The sequence below is a fragment of the Crocodylus porosus genome, unplaced genomic scaffold, assembly GCF_001723895.1.
Source record: "Crocodylus porosus isolate Cpor-Errol unplaced genomic scaffold, CroPor_comp1, whole genome shotgun sequence".
In the NCBI taxonomy this organism is placed as follows: domain Eukaryota; kingdom Metazoa; phylum Chordata; order Crocodylia; family Crocodylidae; genus Crocodylus; species Crocodylus porosus.
The window spans coordinates 41,149,782-41,160,149 of NW_017728910.1; positions in this window are offsets into that span (position 1 = coordinate 41,149,782).

Below are 10,368 nucleotides of genomic sequence, written 5' to 3' on the forward strand. Positions count from 1 at the left end.
ACATGTCCGAGAGTAAGGTCTGAATGGGATCTAGGTACTTGTGAATGATGCAGAGGACAAGAAATAACTAGAATTTTACTGAGACTACTGAAGCATGCTACTGCCCTGAACTAAAACGATAAACAGGAAGTTCTCTCTCTCAGCTATACCACAATCCACTGTTTTCCCCCTGAAGCTTTGTGTCCTGTACAGCTTGGTTCTTTTTTTCTTTTTAAAGAAAATTGTTATATCAACTTATTGTGATTGTCTTTATTCTTAATCGTTTCTGCCTTGCTCCAGTGCTGTCTGTTCATCTTTGCTGTTCCATCTTGCCATTACTAGTACTTCACTCTAGTCATATCTTGCCTTTGCTAGTCTTAACACAACAGAACCCTTGATCTTTCCTGGAAGACATGTGCTGCATCCTATGTTCAAGGTGTTGCAAGTCTGGGCAACGTTGGTTTACAATCCCATTTGTTTTTCCTATGTGTCGCTGTTGTAGTCATTCTAGATCTGCAAGCTCTGTGTTTGTACAGCAGAAGAGCTGTATATAGGGTGGCTTATGCCAAGTTTCTTAGATGTTTCTCTGACAGAAACATGCTCTTGGTTAAGACTAAAGTTTGGCTCCTACTCTTCTTTAAAAATAGCAAGTAACTGCTTCTATAATACTTCCAAGATGAGGGAATCTCTTCTTCTGAAATCTCGCACTTCTTTTCTGACACTTTGCTTGTCTTCACTGGTAAGAACCAGTGCTTTATATAGACACTAACATCTTTGGGTCATAGGAATTGCCATATTAATGGCTCATCCAGTCTAATATCATATGTTCACCAGTAGGCGACACAGCAGATGATGTTGCAAGAACCCTGAAGTGGACAATTAGGCAACAAACAAGGATGCAGGTTTTCTGCTTAAAAATCACAAATGCTCTGATTTGAATTCCCTGATTAAAACCCCCAGAATCCATGTTTATCTATGATTAAAATGAAACACCACTATATATATAATTTTTTATAATGGAAAATCAGAGCTCCCCTGCCCTCTTCGGTCACCAGGACAGGGGTCTGCCTGTGGCTGTTCCCCCCATACTGTTTTGTGGCAATGAGCAGCCCAGATATGCCAGTGTATGCCCACGCCATTGCCCCTCACTCCCAAACCACAGCCCCCCAGCCCTGCCAGTGCCCCTCACTCCTGACCCACAGCCCCTGGCCCTGCAGGAAGAGCAGAGTAAGGCAGGGAGTAAGGCAGGGAGGTTTGGTGCTGCTGCCGGGAGCCCCACATCACCATGGCAAGGCACCCCCTGCCCATCTGCCAGTAGTGGGGAACACAATTCCACATACCCACCCCCAGTGCTGCCAGGTGGGCAGGGGGCACCTTGCCATGGTGGTATAGGGCTCCCGGCAGTGTCACCAAGCCTCACCGGCCCACTCTGCCCTGCTGCACCGGGTCACGACTGCTGGCTGCGGAGGCCCCTGGGGGAAGGGCAGCAAGGCAAGGAGCCCTGAACCCACAGCAGGTAGCCTGCATCTGCCCCCACCTGGTGCACAAATCTGGGAAACACCTATTCCCCATGCCCACCCCCAGGAGTGCATGCCCCCCTGCCCCTGGATGAGCCGCCCATGACTCCGTCCTGCTCCTTGCCCGGGCTCTGCAGCCACATACTCCCACAAGCCCCAGACCCCAAGTCCCAGGCCCCATGCACTGTCCCAGCTGGGCAGCAACCCCAACCCCAGCCCTGCCCGCTTCCTTCCTCCCTCCCTCACTAGGGGCCTTAATTCCACCCATCAGACTTACCTGTGAGGAGTTGCAGGAGCTGCTCATGCTGCCTGGCTGCCACATGCATGTACATGCACAAAATTGCACGTGGTACCCTCTTCCTGATCACCCTCCTCCTGTTCCCCTAGCCCCTTGCAGGCTGGAACTCTGCCATCCTGAAAGGGCAAACCCACTATTTCTCCACATCTTTCTCCTTAAAAAGAGAAGAATCCACATTTTCTCCTTAAAATGAGAAAATCTATGTTCTTCCATGGCAAACAGAAAACCTGTTTCCCTCAAAATAAACTATCTAGCAGAAATATCCTTACTATGCCTTATGTACCTTCTGAAGCATGAAAAATTATAGAATTAGCAAAGTATTACTTTTGAATAAGGTTGAATTGAGTTTTGCTCTTAAATGAGCATTCAAGCATTGTTAAATCGTGGTACACTTGAACTACATAGCCATCTATTTCCACATGAAGTTCCTATTAACTACTGCTCAGAAGAATAAAACATACCAGTCCAAGAGGTATTTGTTAACTCTAACAGAATTATACCTCTTTATTGGTCTCATTCTTTCAGTTCACTGATTGAGGACAGCCTGAACTTGCATCTCTCAGACATATTCCCAATGGTTCTGGAAATGTTTTAATCTCATGTAACAAAAGGTAACAAAAGGTCACAAAGCATTTCTGACAACATTCCATTCCTAGGAAATACTGCATTCAGCTTGCTAATTACAGACTTCAGTAATTACATTCCCTCTAAATACTTCTAAACATTTAAGGAAACGGGAGTGTTTTGCTTTGAAATCAAAACTGCCTCTGCCTTCTTCTTGCCACATCATACCTGAAGTCTTACAGACAAAATAACAAAGAGAGAGGTCACACGTTTCACACAAAGTTTGAATGTCCCTTTAGCATTCTGAATGTCATGTGGCATACCTAGACAAATCAGGCATTTGCTAGCCCTGGTTTTCTTGCTTTAGGTGCCTTAATGAGACATGCACATTGTCATATTATATCCCACAAGGACTTGAAAGTACATACATTACTACCTAGAATTAGTTTACCCTGAGTCTTCACAACATTTTTGTGGCTTAATAATGATATTACCACTGACTTAACATGTTTGTGAGGCAGGTCATCCATATACCTGAACCATAGCACTGCAGAAGTTAACATTTTGAGAGTTTCTATCATCTCAGTCATCATCATTTCTACATTTAGGTGTATAAGATATTTAAATTATGTCCTTCCTTTATCTGCTTGAATCACCATCTTCAACCTCCAAAGCTTTACTTTGTATTGCATCCCAACCCTGCTAAATATTATGTGTTCATCTCTTGTTCTTAGCTTTAACTCCCTGATAATATTATTGTGCTCAGCCTCATCAGTTTCAGGAATAACCAAGAAATCAGCTATTATAGTACATACATATCAAGAATATCACCAAGAATTTTATTTTACAAGCTGATATAATCTCAAATAGTAATCTGGAAAACCTATATTGTTACCATGGGGTATTAAAGATGACACAGCAGAAGAAGCTTCATCCAGCTGTAGCTGCAAATATTCCTCTCTATCTTTTAGCATCATAAAAATCTGCCTTTGTATATTTTTAGCACATGTACAGAAGAGTATCGGTATGAATAGTTTCATTGTTGTGGGGTATTAAAATAGATGTGATGCCTTATGAGTGCTTTTTTTTAGAGGGCAATAGAGTTTTATAAAGAAATGCTGTTTTGTAAGATTGGAGGAGGGGCTGGAGATAGCTTGAAGCAGCAGGTAGATTTGTCTTCTGCCTTAATCTCGCTGACTAGGCTTGCTTCTTGGGGCAGGGTTCTTCATTTAAATACAGTAATGAATTTTGAGATTAAATATCCAAAAGAGGAATAGGCTTATGTGTCATTAACAGCCACCTTTGTTAATTGCCTGGTGTCTCAGTCTTTTCTCTGAGCTTTTTAGTTTGTTCTTCAGTTATATTTAAGCCCATTGGAAAATTTATCACTTTGCCTATTTTAATGGTCTGCAGTATTTTCCCCCTCGTTTTGGTTTGTTAACCTAGGGTATATACAGGCATTTGGGGAGGTTAGGTGGAGGTTAGTTTGAGTTAAAAATGGCCACCTGATGTAACATACGTCAGGATGGGGGGACTTGGGAAATGGGGGGGCGGTAAGTGGGGTCTGCAGGGGGGTGGGGATTAGGGCAGCAAGCAGGGTCCATGGGGGACTTAGAAGAATTGGGCGGCAGGCAGAATCCAAGAGGGCTTGGTGAGATCATGGGAGCTAGCTGGGTCTGTGGTGGTGCTTGCGGGGTGGGGGGGCAGTCTTCCCCCCCCCATAACTATGAGCTGTTTTTAGACCCCTGACCTCCCCCCACCCCCAGTCCAACAACTGTTCCCTGGTGAACCTACCCCTTCCCCCACCCCATCTTAGTTTGATCAGCTCGCAGCAAGGGGAAATGCCAAGAACAGTTTGTAGAGTGGGGGATTTGGCAGGCTCTGGGAGGGGGCTGGCTGGTCCCTGGGGGGAATGGTGGGGGGTGGGAATTGTCCATCTAAGGGAGCAGCAAGGGTCCTGGGGGCTAAAACTAGCTCGTGCTGGGGAGGCAGGTAGGAAAAGTGCAGCCCTGGGGCTGAGGCCAGTACCTGGGCTTTCCCAGCCCCATGGCTGTGCTGGGAACTGTACAGAAATGCAATTAGATCAGTCTCGCCAGACCCAATCTAAGTAAAGCTACCTGAGACATAGAATTAAGTTAGGTTGGCTTGGCTATTTTTAGACTGATCTAACTTTTCTAAATTTCTGTACAGTTCACACTTAGCTCCCTTGTTAAGTCAATGTACGTGTAAAGTCCACACCTGGGCAAACTAAGTTAGATAAGGTAGCCATTTTTAACACGATCTAACCCCCCCAAATATCTGTACTTAACCCTAGAGTTTGTAGCAGGAGGGGAGAGTTAAGTCAATTTTTTAATTGACATGAAAGACCCTTTTCTGAACATATTTGCATTGCAGTGAAAGCACAATTGTCATAAGTCACAGAGCAAATGGACATTACAAGAAGGAAAGGCACAAACAAAACCAAAACTAACAGCAGCAGCAGCAAACCAAAACAGCTTCATTTTCCTGTAGCCCATGTCTGGACACAGCTACTCTCCTGTGCTTCATTCTCTAGGCACCAGTTCTTGTATTTCTAAAACAAAGCAAACCATTTATATAACACTAATTGCTTGTAAGAGTACCAAGGTCTACCTGCTCCATCTAGAAAAGCAGTACAGCTGCTTTCTCTCAATCTGGACAACCTAAGGAGGGGGAAATTTCAAACTATCCACTCCTTAGGAGGTCCATTCTCACAGTCTCCTGACTGGATTTTAGACAGGAATTTAAACAGATCCCCAAGGAGCAGCAGTTGGATTCCTCGGCAACTGCTCATGGCCTGAGCACATTACTGCAGCATTTACATGGTAACCGGGGTGGGAGAGTTGCTCCAGTCTGACACTCAGGGAGGATTTTACTAACCTATGCATGCTTCTGCCATGAGGTGTAATTTTAGATTAATTCAGTCCTATATGGTAACCAGGCTCCTATGATGTAGAGTGGTAGAGCTGTGAAGAGTGGCAGGTAATCCTAACTGTGCTATGCTCCTCCGCACTGGGTTGATCAAAGTAGATTTTCATATTTCCCAAGGAAATTCCAGATTCCTGGTAAATGAAGTGTTCCGATTGTTCCATTGGATAGAAAGGTAAGCACCTGGCCAAGACACCTTGTGAATCTTAAATATATTTTATGCTTATATTTTCTTAATGTAAGGTTAATTATTCACAAAAAGTGATACCTTGAAAATATTAGCCAATGAAGTACTCTACATAAGAAGAGAACAGCTGCAGCCTGGTTTAATGTTGCTATTTTCTACCCCTATTCATGGACGTTTCAACCCTGTTCAGCTGGGAGCTATTCTGGATATCATGTAGTCTTCTTAAATTCTTGGTCTCTATATTAAGCCTGTTCCTAGGTGGCTTATTTAATAAACTTTATATACAACCTATACAAAATTCTGTTTTAGCCACTTAAACTGATAACTAATGCCTTGGAAATACTAAATGGAGACAAATGGGCAACACAAGTTAGAAGATGGACATAATTCACTCTCTGGACTCTGGACTGTAAGGGAAAAATGTACTGACAACAGAACTTACTACTTAACTACATCTTCCTAACTTCAGCTTGATAATACTGGTATTCTTTATAGCCAGTAGGGACATACATCTCATAAAGAATATAAATATATCGTATGCATACCCACTATTGGAAGATACAACACCAATTATAAAACTAGTTTATTTTGTTGAGGAAACCATTAATCACCAATCTGTGAATAGACTGATTGATTCAGAACTTAGCATGTGTGCCAACTGCAGCTCTGTTTACTTGAAGTAAAGATGCATGCCACCGTGATATTTGCCTTCCCAAACTTTCAATCATCACTGTTTAAAATTAACACCTGCCAAATACTGTGAATCAGTAAGCAGTTTCTTCCCCTATGCTCACTGCCTGCGTTTGTTAAGTCTGCAACTTTAACACATACATTGCCCCAAGGCAATCCTGAATTTCTCTCAGTAGCATATTAATATACTAAACAGATATCAAACCAGACATTAAAATTAACGTACTGCCTTAACGATATGTGGATTTGGGAATGTCTTTTTAGAGCCTCATTCTGGAACCTGCTTACAGCATATAGCATTTATTCATAAAGTAATCTCATTGACCAAGCTTGGCAAAACATTGCCATTGACTATCAGGAAGATTAAAAAATAAAGGGCGCAGGCAGAAGTGACAATTTTTACCTGATCTGGCCCCACTCTCCCGCCATGACCTAACACAATTGCATGGCTGCAGAGCACTTTAAACCCACATTACAGGAGGGTTCAGATACAGGTGCTCCAAAGCAGAGCACCTTCATTAACTTATGTCTGTCTGTGCTGGGAGCTGCCACAGGAAAAAAAGGCTAAAATTAGTTGCTTAAAATACCACCCCCACCTGCACCCCAAAAATCTGTTTATTGTTTTGTGTGAGCAGACTATGTAATTTTAGGCAAAAAATTGGTCCTGGCACATACAATTAGATTGTGTGTGGGTGGTATATGCATACATACCATTTTCATCCACAGCAAGGGCACAAGTATATGCAGATTACCTGGAGTCACACTGAGACAGACATGTCTGAATACCTAACCCTTAACACAAGTATCAAATTGCTAAATTGCTGTAGTGATAGGTTTAGATTGTGATTGTGCAGACTCAATGGCCAGAATGAGAAAGGGGCCTTCTTCTTGTCATCTTCCTTCCAGATGCTAGACATTCTGGGCACTATCTGTATCTGGATGCCAGCAGTCCAGTAAGGTCACTTGATTCCTGCTGGAGCTGGTTCACATTCTTACTTATTTTGACTTTGAGGTAGTGACCCCCAAATTGCTACGAAACCCTCTTTCACTGGACAAGTACTTGCTGCTCCCTACTGCTCCTACCTGATCACACACAGATCTTGCAGACTGATTGGGCCTGTAGGGTTTGAGTCAGCCACAAATTCTTTGGAAAGAATCTCAAAGGATAAAAATAGATGTCATCCTTGCCATCCATACACATTTTTATGGTGGCCCAAGTTGTAAGTAAACAGATGTCCTACTCTCTTGCCACATCCCAAATGCCCAACAGTGTTACTATGACCAACGATGGTCACATTTTGTGACATCTTAACTGAAAGTATCCCTGTTTGCTCATAAGCCACAGAAAGTCCCTGGCTGGGATTCCCAGGGCAACTGTCTGCAAGTGGCGGGGGGGAGACCCCCACTTGCAGACACAAGTCCCAAGGGGGGAGTGGCACTCAAAGCTGTTGTCCCACAGGATCAAGTCCCTGAAGTCCTTGGAGAGCAGGGCCTAACCCTGCAAGACAAGGCTCTGGCTACATCTATATATGCCAATGAGGTGGCTTAGTTGAGCTAGCAGAAATCCCAGTACAGCTGATCCTGCTCCAAAGACTACATCTGTTTATAGCTCAATATCTGAGTTCAGGAAATCCCAGGTTTGTACCTTTTTATTCCTACATCTAATAGCATTGAAAGAAGCCACTGACAACCCCAGGCTGTGGAAATCTCCCCTCTACTCTTCTGGTTCTGAGACTGTTAGTGAACAAAATGCTAAGTCCAACCAGCAAAGAAGACAGCAGCTAGTCCAAGAACACGGTGGCCATCAAACCAGCATAACAGATTTCCTCAGCCTCCTACAGTCTTCTTCATCCCAGTCCCAGGGGAGTTCTGCTGTTCCTGCCTACTGTGGAAACCGCCCCCTCCCTAAGGCTACTTTACCAAGGCTCATCCTTGAGCCCAGGGCTGCCTCCTAGGGTGCCTGTAGGCATCAGAACAGACTTGATTAATCAAGTCTGCTGGAGTGTGCTAATTAGCATGCCTCCAGCAGCCTCTGTCTTGTATGTGTCCCCGTGCTTCAAAATGATGGCAGGGTTGCTTTAACTAAAGCTCATTTGACAAGCTTGGTTAAAGCACCCCCACTGCCATTTTAAAGTGAGGAGACGTGGATACACAAGATACTGTAGGTGCTTTAATTAGAGTGGCTCTTGGAACTGCTCTAATTAGATCATTCCCCACACACACACACCCCTCAAGAGCATTTTAAAAACACCCCTAGGGTCTAGCACAGGTTATGTTTCTGATCCCTAGTGTACAAGCAGTACATACCCCCTTGTGACCTTGCTGAGAGAGACTGGTGCTACCTGCCGGTGCCATGCTCAAGGCAGAAGCAGTTCTCCTTTCTCCCACCACCAGTCTTCCATGGCTTGTGCCACCTGCATCCTGGCTAACACTTTCTTTTCCAGGGTAGAGGGAGCAGCCCTCAGGTCAGTGAACCTCTTTGGCATCAAGTCATCAGGAAATATAAATATGGCATGACGCTTTCCTTTGTTCCATACTCCTGACAACCTTGCTCCACTGTGTCGGTTATCTAGGGCTGAGGTGGGTGCAGGCTGCCTTCGGACACCATTTGGTAATTAAGCTCATGAGTACCTGATCACAGAGGCTCTCTGTGGAGAGGAAGGAGAGGTGCTGGGAGATAGTAAGTAAGTACAGGTCAGACTGAAAGGGATGGGACAGGTTCACCTAGCCCAGGTGTCAGGATTTCTCTTTTTAGTCCCTTGGCAAGAACACATCTCACTAGAGACAGCTCATGTGTCTCTGGTTCTCTCCAGGCCAAGGAGAAGCCTACACCACTGAAGAGTTTCTCTCATGGAGCCAGAAGGTATTTCACCAACAACCACCCAAAATGCAGACAGCAGTTGTTGAGTTCACGGGTGAGAAAAGATGCCTTTTTTGTAATCCATGTCAAGCTCTTGCTAAGCAGAATCAGGCTGTTAGTCAGCTTGGGCCTCGGCTTCCCCAGGATAAACTGTAAAGGCTCTGCACTGTGATGGACAGTGTGGTCGGGGAACCTGGCAGGAATCACCGCACTGTTATTTCGTAGACCTGAGTGATGGAAACAAGGCTGGCATCAATGTTCCCTCTAATGTTTATGTTCCCATGAGCAATCCTGGCTGGGACTGCTCAGGTATCGGGGGGGTTTCCCCAGCGGCTGAACGCAGCAAACTGGGAGGGGTCCCCCAGAGGCCAGTAGCCAAGTGTGCCAGCACTTCCACATGTCCCTCTTGCAGCAGCCTGTGGCCGGGTTGGGGCGGGTAGCGAGCAGGCAGATGTGAAGGTGGTGGCAGGGGGGGGAAACATCAGTGCCCCCTTGCCACTGTGTGCACGGCATTAAAGAGTTATTGTGTGGCATGATTTTTTAACTGTGCATGGCCATGCACGCATGCAGCTTAGAGGGAATGCTGGCTGGGACATGGTCACTCAGCATGGTGTCAGAACTACTTAATGTTGCTTCATGGGAACATCAGATGGGAAGGAGCCTTGTGGGCCACTGAGTGCAGGTCCTGCTCCTGCGAGCAGCCCTGGCACAGAATTTCCCTCATGAAGATACCAATAACCCCTTGAAGCTCACTGGGTTTCTCCTTGCAAAAAGACAGCATCTCACCTGCACATAGGGACTCTAGCAGCAGGTGCTGCCACCCCAGCTTGTCAAAGGCCTGACTCACTGCTCTGCCTCAGTGCACAGAAATCTGCCCATCTCACCCAAGACCTTATGAGAGACATGCATAAAGCTCTTTTCTACCTAGCCTCCAGGCCTTTGCTTAGACCACGAGACCAGACACTGAGCATGTCTGTAGTAAAACTGTGGGAAAACTCATCTATTCTCTCTGCTGGGTACTTAATAGGGCTGTGTGAAGCTTCAGGTGCCAATTCAGTTTGGAGGAGATTTGGCCCGATTCTGTGGCTGAATTTCCAAATCTGAATCAAAACAGGGGACCAGTTAAAAGGTTTGAATCATTTCAAAGCTCTCCAAATCGATTCAGAAAAGGAGAGCTTTCACGATTTGGGCAGTCCCCTCTTGCTGCCACAGGGAGCTGGACCCAGACTCGGAGCTGCTAAGTAAGGGGTGGGGGAGGGGGGAAGAGACCATGGGGGGACCCCTGCCAGACCCCATTCCCTGCCTGCTCCACCAGTCCCCCCCCCGA